The following is a 13,576-nucleotide window of genomic DNA, read 5'->3' as shown; positions in this document are numbered from 1 at the left end:
TTCGAACTCTGTTCATACTTCACATAACAGAGGTTCCAGGAAATGTTTAAAGGGATATATATATGTGGTTATATATATATCGGGACTAAATAAAGTATCTCATAACTTTTTCATTCAATAATCTTTCAAAGATTGAATCTATTCAAGTCTTATCTTGTGGTCTCATCAGTGGGATGAACTTTTGAAATTGATTAACTTGAACGGTGGTAGTTCAAGTAGTATTGGGAATGATATAAATGTAGTGAAGTATTTGGTAACTTCATCTTTAGAACTTATATCTAATTAATAATTGTCTTATGAATGACAAAGATTTTCAGAAAAACGTTGAGACAAGGTTAGATATATGAGATCACCTTGCAACGATATATTTTTTTTATATACAGTTATACACTGGGACTTTGTGTATATTATGCATGGAAGCGGACTTCCAATATTTTGAAAAGTATATATGTATATATATATATACTGAATATTTTGCGACTTCATCGCATTAAGTGATCAACTTGGTTCATTTCTTTTGACCAAGACTTTAATGAGTATTATGAATAGACTCATATACTGTAAATAATTATGCATATTATTTTGGTGGGCTTGCTTCTCACCCTTGCTTTCTTCTTTCATCACACAACAACAGTTAGGAAAGATGACCAGACTCCAGCAGACCCAGCGCAAGCGCGTGGAAAGCGTTCCGCGTCTTCCCGTTGATGTCATAGCTGCTATAGCTGCAGAGGTAGATCTATTGTAGATTAGACCATTTGCTTTTGAGAATCAATTATGTATAATTATAACTTGTGGCAGATAATGGCAATTAACTGTAAATTTATCAAGTAATCGTTTTGGGTTGTAATAACTTTTAAATTGTGGATTCAAAGACTTGTACTTATTTGAATTTCATCTCTGAGACTATAACGGGTTGTGGTGTATGTTAGTGTGGGGTCACAGCATAAGGTTGGTTATTATTAATTAAGTGAAGTGATATTGTGGAAAGAAAGACCGTGACGACCCGGATCCCCGACCCCGGATCTGGGGGTGTTACATTTACCAACTACTATTACGGTTGGGTATTGCACAGTCATCAGAAGGAATGTCAATCTTCCAAACCATAATACAACCTTCATAGCTTTAACCATCATCACTATATTCCTTTGGCACAAGCGCCTATAATTATCCTCTTACCTTTAAACTGTCGGCCACCTCTTTGGCCTTTCCTGATAGTAAAATTTCCTTACAGTCAACGTCATTTTAACCATCTCCAAATAAATTTTCTACCTCATTTCAATCACAGCTTATGTGAAGATGTTTTCCTTAAAATCTGATGAGTAAAAAAATATCACCATTTTTCCATAAGTTATTGCCTCAGTCTTTAGAGGTTAATCACTGTCAAGACTGACTCTCAATCATACTTAGAACATCTTTTATCTTAAGTCCTAATTTCCCTGAACAATTTCGACCATTACTGGTTCGATCCATACTTTCTCGTGGTTTAACACGTGCCCCACTTGGCATCATTATAATTACGTCATATTTCCTTTATCAATATTTCTATTCTTGAGAATTTTGAATATTTCCTTTCTCCTTGTAAAACCTCTAAGGTTATCCTTGAATCGTTCCTCATGTATTCCTTAGATACAGGGCATATCAAGATACCATTAATTAATACCAGAATCATTGTCTATATACTTATGAAAAAATTTCTCCACTGATTCTTAAAGGTTGTTATTACCTTAATCCTTTCCAATTCATACAGTCAAAACTCATACTATCCCTATTAAGGGTGAAATGCCAACCTTTATGCATTCCCTTAGGATTCGTTTTAAGTTACCGATGTTCTATCCTTAATTCCACCTTTAAAAAGGTACATGCATCCTTCTATGGATAAATCAAGTCATATATCCCTAATAAGGGTGTCTTATTCAATCATTCCCACCTCGATAGTATATGCCTAATTTCACAATAACATCTGTATTCAAAATGAGGTCAATCAATATGGCCTCCAAAAGATAACAACGGTTATCCGCTTTTCTTGCCTAATTTGGTAACGATAACAAGGATGTTCTGGAAGATATTGGTCGTGTTCAACGTGAACCTCTTCTTAATAATTCCTTATTTACTTTTGTTGTTTATCTCAACAGTGACCTCAATGTTGGGGTGTCTTTCATACCTGGCGTGTCCCTTTCTGGGTATCGAGCCACCGGTCTTACACTTCACATTCTTGAAGGTCACTTCCTTCATCCAATTTTCCTAATTTTTTACTTCCTTGTCTCCTCAGTCTATCCGCGTCTCATTATTTATCCTTCGAATTATCTCAAGGTTTCCTCGAATCCTCCCAACTTATAGGGGATAAAATATATGTATCTCTTATGGCTTCAACCATTAATTTTAATTCATCGTGAATCACCCTCATCCTCACGAATGCATACTTTTCTATTTCTATTGCTACGAGTCTTTAGGGTTTCCTCATACCCAACTCCCTTATCATACCTCAAACTCTATTGCCTTTATATTCCTTTCCACTTCAGTTTCTTTTTATTTTCCTTTCTCTTATCATTATTTCATGAACCAACACAACATAAGCATTGATTTTAAACATCCCGTCATTCTGGATTCGTGTCCTCAGAATGAATATTGATAACTTTTACAACTTAGATTCATAATTCATCATACTCGTCTGCCTTTGTTCTGGCTCTAAAGCTATTACACTATCTCCATAACCTTGGGAAGTACTTTCCTGAAAACAATTGACTGAACTTAAATCAGTTTATTATAATCTCTTGCTCCGTGCCTTCCTTGGCCTTTCACCAGCGGGTGGCCTCTCTCTTAGGAGGGTAAGTGACAAAATAGTCTTTTGTGATTCGTCAATCATTTAGAATCTCAAATGATTCCTATATTTCCTTTAGCCAGGCTCTTGCCTCGACTGGGTCAACCTGTTCCTTGGAACTCTGAGAGCTTAGCGATTTAAAGGTCATGAAAGAATTTCCTACCGCATTGTTTCCTCAAGGTGGTGGTTGGGGATAATAGTCTAAGTTCTTTTTAGACAGGTCCATGAATTACCGTATAGGAGTACCGTCTCGGGTCTCCTTTCCTTACTCGACTTTCTGTTTCCTTAGTATGAAATGTTTCTTCCTTCTCCCATACTTGGGGTTATCTTATACGTTAAAATCCTCATTTTCCACTTCATTATGTTATGGGTTCCTTCTATCTTGATGGCGTCCTCCCTGACTATCACATTCAGGGTTTGCCCTTAATCTTATTCCTTGAACTATGACTTTCATCTAAGATCTCATCTTTAAGCTCTTGAACATTTGGAACCCAAATTCTATAGGAATACCTTATTATTCCCTTATCATCTTTTTTGGTATTAATCTCATATCTATTTGTTGGCTCTCTACCTTCATTCATCACTTTTTCTGGCACAATATGTTCTTTTCCAATAATTCGGTCTGTATTGCAATCTCAAACAGCTTTTCGGTACCGGCTCCGGTTACCTTCACTTCTATTTCCATTTTCTCAAAATCTCTTATAAACTCTCTCAAAGACATTATTATCTTGAGTCTCTCCTTTTTATTAACGGCATCAGCCGCCACATTGGCTTTCCCTGAATGATAAAGAATCTCTCAATCATAATTCTTGATTAGCTCTAACTGCCTCCTCTGGCGTATGTTGAGCTCTTTCTGCGTGAAAATGCACTAGAGCACTTATGGCTTGTGTAAATCTTGCACTTCTCTCCATACAAGTAGTGCCTCCAATATTTAGGGCAAAACTATTGCCATGAGCCCAAGATCATGGGTGGGGATATCGAATTTTATATTCCCTTAATTTTCTTGACGCGTACGCGATTACCTTGTTGTGCTGTATAAGAAGCACCCTAATTCCTTATGTGAAGCGTCACTACACATCACAAAATCTCCTTTTCCATCTGGCAACGCCATCATAGGGGTCGTCATCAACCTTTGCTTTAGTTCTTGAAAGTTGTTCTCGTATTTCTCTGTCCATTCAAACTTCTCAGTCTTACGAGTATGCCGCGTTAAAGGGGGCTACTATCTTTACAAACTTGAACGAACCTCCGGTAGTGACCGACCAATCCTACCTCTGGTAGTCGACCTAACCATGGTCATCAATTCATCAGTGGTCCTTTATTCATTATTGTCAGGATCCTCCATGGGATCCTCCTCAGCAACTATCCCTTCTAGGACAACATCCTCAACCACTACATCCTCAATATGAACATCATCCGATCTCGCGTTAGGACGCTCTATCGAATCCATAATCTTATCTCCAATAAGTAATAAAACATCATCGCGTTGTTGCTCCTCAACCTCAGGGTTCGGAGTCCCGCTACCATATACGATAACGAACTACGCTTCTATCACGATATTTATAAGGGTTCCCATAAGGGTTTTAACTGTCAGTACTACGTTAGGTAGCCCGACTATGAACTTGGAAAGAGTTCTTATTATCTTAGTGAACTTATTATCTTAACGTCACATCATCTCTGAGGTTTATAACGCTTGGCTCTGATACCATTTCTGTAACACCCCCCTATCCGGGGTCGGGGATCCGGGTTGTCACGAATTCCATTTCCCTTAATAACACCGAATCTTAATAAACAATCAACTACTCTGTACTGTGACCCCACAATAAACACACACACCACAAGTTATAGTCTCAGAGATGAATATCCAAAAATAACACGAGTCATTTTATTCCAAAATTATATGCCATTACACCTTAAAAGGGTTTCTGAATAGATTTACATTTCTTTGCCATTATTACAATTGATAAAGATACATAAGTCTGGTACATCAAAAGTTGAAATCCTAGCCTATTGGTAGTTCCTACCTCAGCTACAGCGACATCAACGCCTATAGAAAACTGCGGAACGTTTCCTATCCGCTCGCGAATTGGGAGCTTGGTCCTGTTCATCTTTTTTATCTGTTGTTGTGTGATGAAAGAAGAAAGCAAGGGTGAGCAACAAGCCCACCAAAATAATATGTATAAGAATTAAGTATATATGAGCATTCTCATTGTACTCATGAAAGTCTTGGTCAAGAAGAAATGAACCAAGCTGATATCTTAACGCGACCAAGTCGCAAAATATTCAGTATATATGTATATATATACTTTTCAAAATCTTGGAAGTCCTCTTCCATGCATAATATACACAGAGTTCCAGTTTATAACTGTATAAAACTATCGTTGCAAGGTGATCTCATATATCTAACCTTGTCTCAACGTTTTTTTGTGAAAATTTTTGTCATGCATAAGATAATCATTAATCAGATATAAGTTGAAAAGATGAAGTTACAAGATACTCCAATATACTTATATCTTTTCCGAATACCACTTGAACTACCACCGTTCAAGTTATAATTAGTTTCAAAAGTTCATCACATAAATGAGACTACAATACAAGATTTGAATAGATTCAATCTTTGAATATTATTATAAATAATGAAGTTACGAGATACTTCATTAAGTCCCGATATATATATACACCTATATATATACATTTCATATACTCCTTGAAAACCTCTGTTATGAAAATTATAAACAGAGTTGCAATATCCAATGAATTTGGAAAGGAGAAAACCTTGTCATAAACTTGATATCTTGCTGATCAGGAAAAGATACCAATAAGTAACCTTTTTCTACTAGTAGATGGACGAATTCCCCACTGGTCATCACCCTGGTCGCAATAGGACCTTATGCTGGACTGCCACTCAGCCACTTACGCATTTGATGGACTCCCACTGAGCCCTTACACTTTCATGGACGCCCACTGAGCCCATGTTGCTTATGCCGACTCAAATAGATGGACTTACTTCCCGAACGTTGGGTAAGTAATCAATTCATTTATCAAAACAGCAACCTCGTTACGAATATAAAATACACCACAGAGCCGGATCCCTTAGATTTTTGAGCGAGTATTCAAGTCCCCTTTAAAAAGGAAGATCTTAAATTTGAAAACGAGTTTTGGGATCCGCTCTAACCTTTAAAAATCATTTTGAAGACTCGAAAACACTTTAAAGAGTGTTTGGAGTAATGCTGATTTAATAAAGTAAATCAGTCCCGATATATTAGAAAATATCTGAATATTATTAAATAATATTCCCATAAGGATACTCTCTATATAAATAACTTGAAGTAGAAGTTGTAAAACTTATACTTGAAATGAGTATTAAATAACCAAAGATATACTTATACGAAAGTACTATCTTTATTTGAATAATCAAATATAAGTTTGATTATCGACATCTTATTCTTTAATAAAATAAAGAATATATTTCAGTAAATAATTGGAGTCATAGGTCCTCAAATGAATATTCAAATAATATTCATTAAATAATACAAACTGAGTCATAAGCCCTCGAATGAATATTCAAATAATATTCATTAAATAATATAAACTGAGTCATAAGCCCTCGAATGAATATTCAAATAATATTCAATTAATAAAATAAGCGGAGTCATATGTCCTCGAATGAATATTCAAAATAATATTCATTAATAAAATAAAGTTATCGAATAAACCTTATTTGATTCATAGTTTTAAAAACTATTCATATATATATATATATATATTATACTCGGGAGCCTCGACTCCCGGTTTTAGAAAAAGTTCACCTTTTGATCCCCTATACTAAAGGTATACGCAAATACCACTTATCTCTAACATAGGTATTATCAACTGAATCAATAGATATATGCATTAAGAATACGAAACAGGCATGCATATATATCATATCACATGCTACAATATATCGCAAAAATTTTCTAAATAACCATTATGCATCTATCACAAGATAATGCATGTACAAATGTATACATCACAACAACAATATAACGGATAGAAAATTTGCCTGAGCGACTGGGGGTTATAAATGGCTTGGGACGATTCTGGTAACCTATAAACAACATATAAGTTGGAATTAAACCAAAGTCATTTAAGAATCTAGACTTTAACCAATTAGACTCTAACGCTTGCTTTTGCGATTAACGATTCACTTACGTCGCTCGAGTACCCTCGGCTCCACCATTTTTAATAAATTAACCATTTAGAATTTTAAAGCAATTCTTTCGCGAGTACCTTACCAACTGCCTAATACACTTAACATAATTGTTTCATACCCCAATTAGTCATTTAAAGTCCTTAACCAAGGTTTCAAAGTAAGGCGAGGGGTAATGGTTCGGTCGCGAAACACCGTTACTTAAAACGGTCGTTTCTCCTAAACCGTACATCGGATTCAAACGAACCACATATCAAAACGAAGCTCGTAACATGAACTATCTAATCATGGTAATGGTTAAAACCTAACAGTGAGTTCACGGGTCCTGATTGTTAAGAACAAAATAGTCTTAAAGTAAATCGGACATTACGACGGCTATGTTTACGCGATTACCAAATTTTAAACTACTCCAATCAACCACAATCAACCACAAATCAACCCATAACCACCAATACCACCAAACTTCATCCAAACCTTACTAACTCAGTCCATAACCTCATGATTTTTCCAACTTATTCAATCTCAAACAAGAGCTACTAATTATACTTAAGGTTCATCAACCAACAACCAAGATTTATAACCCAAAATCATTATAATTCCATCCAAACTCTAAACATACAAGAATCATGCTCTCATGAACTATAACAAACAAAACCAAACCTAATACTCAAAGTAAAGTTAGGGTTTGGAGGGGTTATACCTTCCTTGGAGAGTGAAGAATCACTTAGGAAGCCTTAAATAACCACTAACTATCTTTACTAAGCTTGGATCTTGAAGAAAACATAAGAAACACACAAAGTTAGTTTCTTGAAAACACTATTCACCAAGAACTTTGATGAATTGATTAGTTATGTTAAACATAGAATCTTGAGCTTAAACTTATGGCTCATCTTAGTTATGAATTATGGAAGCTAAAGAAATAAACCTCTGGAATTATGAAGGTGTGTAGCTTGATTTTTGAAATTTTCTCCTTTGCTTTTCATGGAAAAGCCGAGAGCAAAGAGTGGGGGAAGAAGAAAATGTTTTTTGTTTTGGTTGCTTTTGATTTTTGTGTTTGTTTTGCTTGGTAATTAGGTTGTTACCATGGTAAATATTGTGTGGCTCATAATCATCCAACAACACACTTGCTTGGTCATGCTTATGTCACCATGTGATGTCACCCTCCCTCATTTGTCCTCTTCTCATTGGTTTGATGACATCATCCCCACTAATCTCTTTGATTAGCTTTTAATTATTTGGCTAATAATCGCTGATCTGTTATACGGTTCGCTTAACTTTCATTTTCGTTTATCGTTTGAGGGATCATACCCGGGATCTTATTACTTAGGTTTCCTTAACCTTTCTCAAAACATTATATTCCTTTTTATGATCCCCTCTTAAAATTCTTGAATTTAAATCCTATTTATCCTGTTACCTTATACTCACTTCTTTCTGTATCTGGTGGATTTCCGGGAAAAATCAAAGTGTTCGGAATTGGATTCTGAAGATCTTTACATACACTTATATACCATATAGAGTGCTAATAAAATCTCTGAATATCAATAACAGAACCCCTACATAGTGTGGCATGAAAAGTTTTCTTATTCAACATAATCTGCAAAATCACTATTCATAAGGGTTTCAAAAAATTCCAAAAATTGGGGTTATTACAGTCTCCCCTCCTTAAAAGGATTCGGTCCCGGAATCAGATAGAAAATAAATAGGGATACTCTCTTAGCATTGCACTTTCTAACTCTCGAGTAAATTTTCCCCCATTGTTGTCCTACCACCAAACTCTGCCTAGTTTGATAACCCTTCTCCTAAGCACTTGTTCCTTTTCACTCTATAACCCTTCCTGGTTGCTCCATATAGGTTACGTCGGGTTGCATGTCTATGCGCTCATATGCCCCTATTTATCTGGCATCCGAATTACACTTCCTTAACATTGATACGTGGAACACGTTATGAACTTGCTACAGATTCGGGGGTAGGGCTAGCTCGTATGCTAACTTCCCAATATGTTTTAGTATATCCAAGGGTCCGACAAATTGTGGACTTAGCTTTCCTTTCTTTCCGAATCTCATCAATCCTTTCCAAGGGTTTCCAAGGGGATACCTTTAAAAACACTAGGTCCCCTACTTTCTATTCTTTGTCCTTTCGTGTCGAATCAACATACTTCTTATGTCCATCTTGGGCTACTACCAGCCGTCCTCTGATTAGATCTATTATATCCTTGGTCCTTTGGACTACTGCGGGTCCGAGCATCTTGCGCTCTACAACTTCATCCTAACATAAGGGAGATCGACATTGTCTTCCCTCAAGGATCTCATAAGGCGACATCTCGATAATGACATATGATCTATTGTCGTAAGAAAACTCAATCCGTGTTAAGTGATCATTCCAATTTCTTTCAAGTCTATTGCACAGACTCTCATTATAGCTTTTAGCATTAGAGCTTTTGCTTCTCAATACCCATTCTTTTCCAGTTCGTAATCGCTACTACCTTCCGTTCCTAATATTATGCTGGTTATACTTTTGCTCGTTAGCGTTCTATAACCTTTTAATAACCACGTCAACCTTAGTATCACGAATGTGTTCCCATTCCGAATACCACCACAACTTTACTACTCCTTTTTCAGCTGTTTCTATTTCCCAAAGTTTGATCAATCATATAGAAGTAAAGGAATTTGTTAAGAGATCACTATGATCATGAACACTTGTTATATCGCATAGTTAGTACAGAAGGTGGCCAGCCTTTAGTACTTGACAAGCAATTAAACAATAGATGGTATCCTACTAGGCTTCTATCACATAGATAGATTGTCATTCGGCAATACCTCCCCTTCTGGAAGGGTTGTTCTTCTCAGCTTACATGAAATGAAAAGAAGAGAAAAGAACGAACTGAAGAGAATTGAATATTCATAAAAAAAAAAATTATTGCCATAAAATATCTGGCTTGGAATCTACCTCTGAACTATAGAGGTTTGTCATAGGAGAACAAAACATATATGTATTTATATCAACATCAAGTATTATAGCATCGCATTTCACATGCCTAAATATTTTTGCTATTCCGTCCATCATTCTATGGACCCATGCTCTTCCTCGAGCTTATACACAATCACCTTTGAAACTCCCTCGATATCGAAAATCGAATCTGGGATCTCATTCTAGACATCATCGTTACTAGAAATCTATGCTTGCACCGCAACCTTCCTCATATAGTAATACGACTCTCTTTTCATAAGAGGGAATAAATATTCAATAGGTAGATACTCTACTTAATTAGTCTATCAGTGATAACTTATACACTACCACGACCCGATTTGTGGTACTCAATCTCAACATCCATTCCAATACAACTCTCACGGTTGTAATCAGCTCATTACTCGCAGAATCATTGCTGCATTACTATGGTCCACCACTGACCTACTGTCGTCATTCACTTTCCATGAAATCTTAATATCTAACCATACGGAGTCCATACATGTCATATAGAATACTTCTAAGGAGTTAACATAATCACCAATCATAATTCATGAAGAACACTCCAAACTCTGACGTACTTTCATGACATGAAGTAGATAAAATTGCAGAAGAGTTTCAGTCAAAGTAATGATAGCAGGTTAATACCATTCTTAATCGTATGCCTTAAATAGAAGACTTAACTCAAGGGTTCGTCTAGTCCTTTTTGAAACATGGTCCTGGCTTATCTCAAGATAGTATCTTCTGACATAGATAGCCCGCTCATGGCGATCACACGAATTAAACCTTTACCAACTACTATTACGGTTGGGTATTGCACAGTCATCAGAAGGAATGTCAATCTTCCAAACCATAATACAACCTTCATAGCTTTAACCATCATCACTATATTCCTTTGGCACAAGCGCCTATAATTATCCTCTTACCTTTAAACTGTCGGCCACCTCTTTGGCCTTTCCTGATAGTAAAATTTCCTTACAGTCAACGTCATTTTAACCATCTCCAAATAAATTTTCTACCTCATTTCAATCACAGCTTATGTGAAGATGTTTTCCTTAAAATCTGATGAGTAAAAAAAATATCACCATTTTTCCATAAGTTATTGCCTCAGTCTTTAGAGGTTAATCACTGTCATGACTGACTCTCAATCATACTTAGAACATCTTTTATCTTAAGTCCTAATTTCCCTGAACAATTTCGACCATTACTGGTTCGATCCATACTTTCTCGTGGTTTAACACGTGCCCCACTTGGCATCATTATAATTACGTCATATTTCCTTTATCAATATTTCTATTCTTGAGAATTTTGAATATTGCCTTTCTCCTTGTAAAACCTCTAAGGTTATCCTTGAATCGTTCCTCATGTATTCCCTAGATACAGGGCATATCAAGATACCATTAATTAATACCAGAATCATTGTCTATATACTTCTGAAAAAATTTCTCCACTGATTCTTAAAGGTTGTTATTACCTTAATCCTTTCCAATTCATACTGTCAAAACTCATATTATCCCTATTAAGGGTGAAATGCCAACCTTTATGCATTCCCTTAGGATTCGTTTTAAGTTACCGATGTTCTATCCTTAATTCCACCTTTAAAAAGGTATATGCATCCTTCTATGGATAAATCAAGTCATATATCCCTAATGAGGGTGTCTTATTCAATCATTCCCACCTCGATAGTATATGCCTAATTTCACAATAACATCTGTATTCAAAATGAGGTCAATCAATATGGCCTCCAAAAGATAACAACGGTTATCCGCTTTTCTTGCCTAATTTGGTAACGATAACAAGGATGTTCTAGAAGATATTGGTCGTGTTCAACGTGAACCTCTTCTTAATAATTCCTTATTTACTTTTGTTGTTTATCTCAACAGTCACCTCAATGTTGGGGTGTCTTTCATACCTGGCGTGTCCCTTTCTGGGTATCGAGCCACCGGTCTTACACTTCACATTCTTGAAGGTAACTTCCTTCATCCAATTTTCCTAATTTCTTACTTCCTTGTCTCCTCAGTCTATCCGCGTCTCATTATTTATCCTTCGAATTATCTCAAGGTTTCCTCGAATCCTCCCAACTTATAGGGGATAAAATATATGTATCTCTTATGCCTTCAACCATCAATTTTAATTCATCATGAATCACCCTCATCCTGACGAATGCATACTTTTCTATTTCTATTGCTACGAGTCTTTAGGGTTTCCTCATACCCAACTCCCTTATCATACCTCAAACTCTATTGCCTTTATATTCCTTTCCACTTCAGTTTCTTTTTATTTTCCTTTCTCTTATCATTATTTCATGAACCAACACAACATAAGCATTGATTTTAAACATCCCGTCATTCTGGATTCATGTCCTCAGAACGAATCTTGATAACTTTTACAACTTAGATTCATAATTCATCATACTCGTCTGCCTTTGTTCTGGCTCTAAAGCTATTACACTATCTCCATAACCTTGGGAAGTACTTTCCTGAAAACAATTGACTGAACTTAAATTAGTTTATTATAATCTCTTGCTCCGTGCCTTCCTTGGCCTTTCACCAGCGGGTGGCCTCTCTCTTAGGAGGGTAAGTGACAAAACAGTCTTTTGTGATTCGTCAATCATTTAGAATCTCAAATGATTCCTATATTTCCTTTAGCCAGGCTCTTGCCTCGACTGGGTCAACCTGTTCCTTGGAACTCTGAGAGCTTAGCGATTTAAAGGTCATGAAAGAATTTCCTACCGCATTGTTTCCTCAAGGTGGTGGTTAGGGATAATAGTCTAAGTTCTTTTTAGACAGGTCCATGAATTGCCGTATAGGAGTACCGTCTCGGGTCTCCTTTCCTTACTCGACTTTCTGTTTCCTTAGTATGAAATGTTTCTTCCTTCTCCCATACTTGGGGTTATCTTATACGTTAAAATCCTCATTTTCCACTTCATTATGTTATGGGTTCCTTCTATCTTGATGGCGTCCTCCCTGACTATCACATTCAGGATTTGCCCTTAATCTTATTCCTTGAACTATGACTTTCATCTAAGATCTCATCTTTAAGCTCTTGAACATTTGGAACCCAAATTCTATAGGAATACCTCATTATTCCCTTATCATCTTTCTTGGTATTAATCTCATATCTATTTGTTGGCTCTCTACCTTCATTCATCACTTTTTCTGGCACAATATGTTCTTTTCCAATAATTCGGTCTGTATTGCAATCTCAAACAGCTTTTCGGTACCGGCTCCGGTTACCTTCACTTCTATTTCCAATTTCTCAAAATCTCTTATAAACTCTCTCAAAGACATTATTATCTTGAGTCTCTCCTTTTTATTAACGGCATCAGCCGCCACATTGGCTTTCCCCGAATGATAAAGAATCTCTCAATCATAATTCTTGATTAGCTCTAACTGCCTCCTCTGGCGTATGTTGAGCTCTTTCTGCGTGAAAATGCACTAGAGCACTTATGGCTTGTGTAAATCTCGCACTTCTCTCCATACAAGTAGTGCCTCCAATATTTAGGGCAAAACTATTGCCATGAGCCCAAGCTCATGGGTGGGGATATCGAATTTTATATTCCCTTAATTTTCTTGACGCGTACGCGATTACCTTGTTGTGCTGTA

Source organism: Apium graveolens, chromosome 10 (genome assembly GCF_009905375.1).
Source record: "Apium graveolens cultivar Ventura chromosome 10, ASM990537v1, whole genome shotgun sequence".
Classification (NCBI taxonomy): domain Eukaryota; kingdom Viridiplantae; phylum Streptophyta; class Magnoliopsida; order Apiales; family Apiaceae; genus Apium; species Apium graveolens.
Note: the sequence above shows the minus strand (reverse complement) of the source record.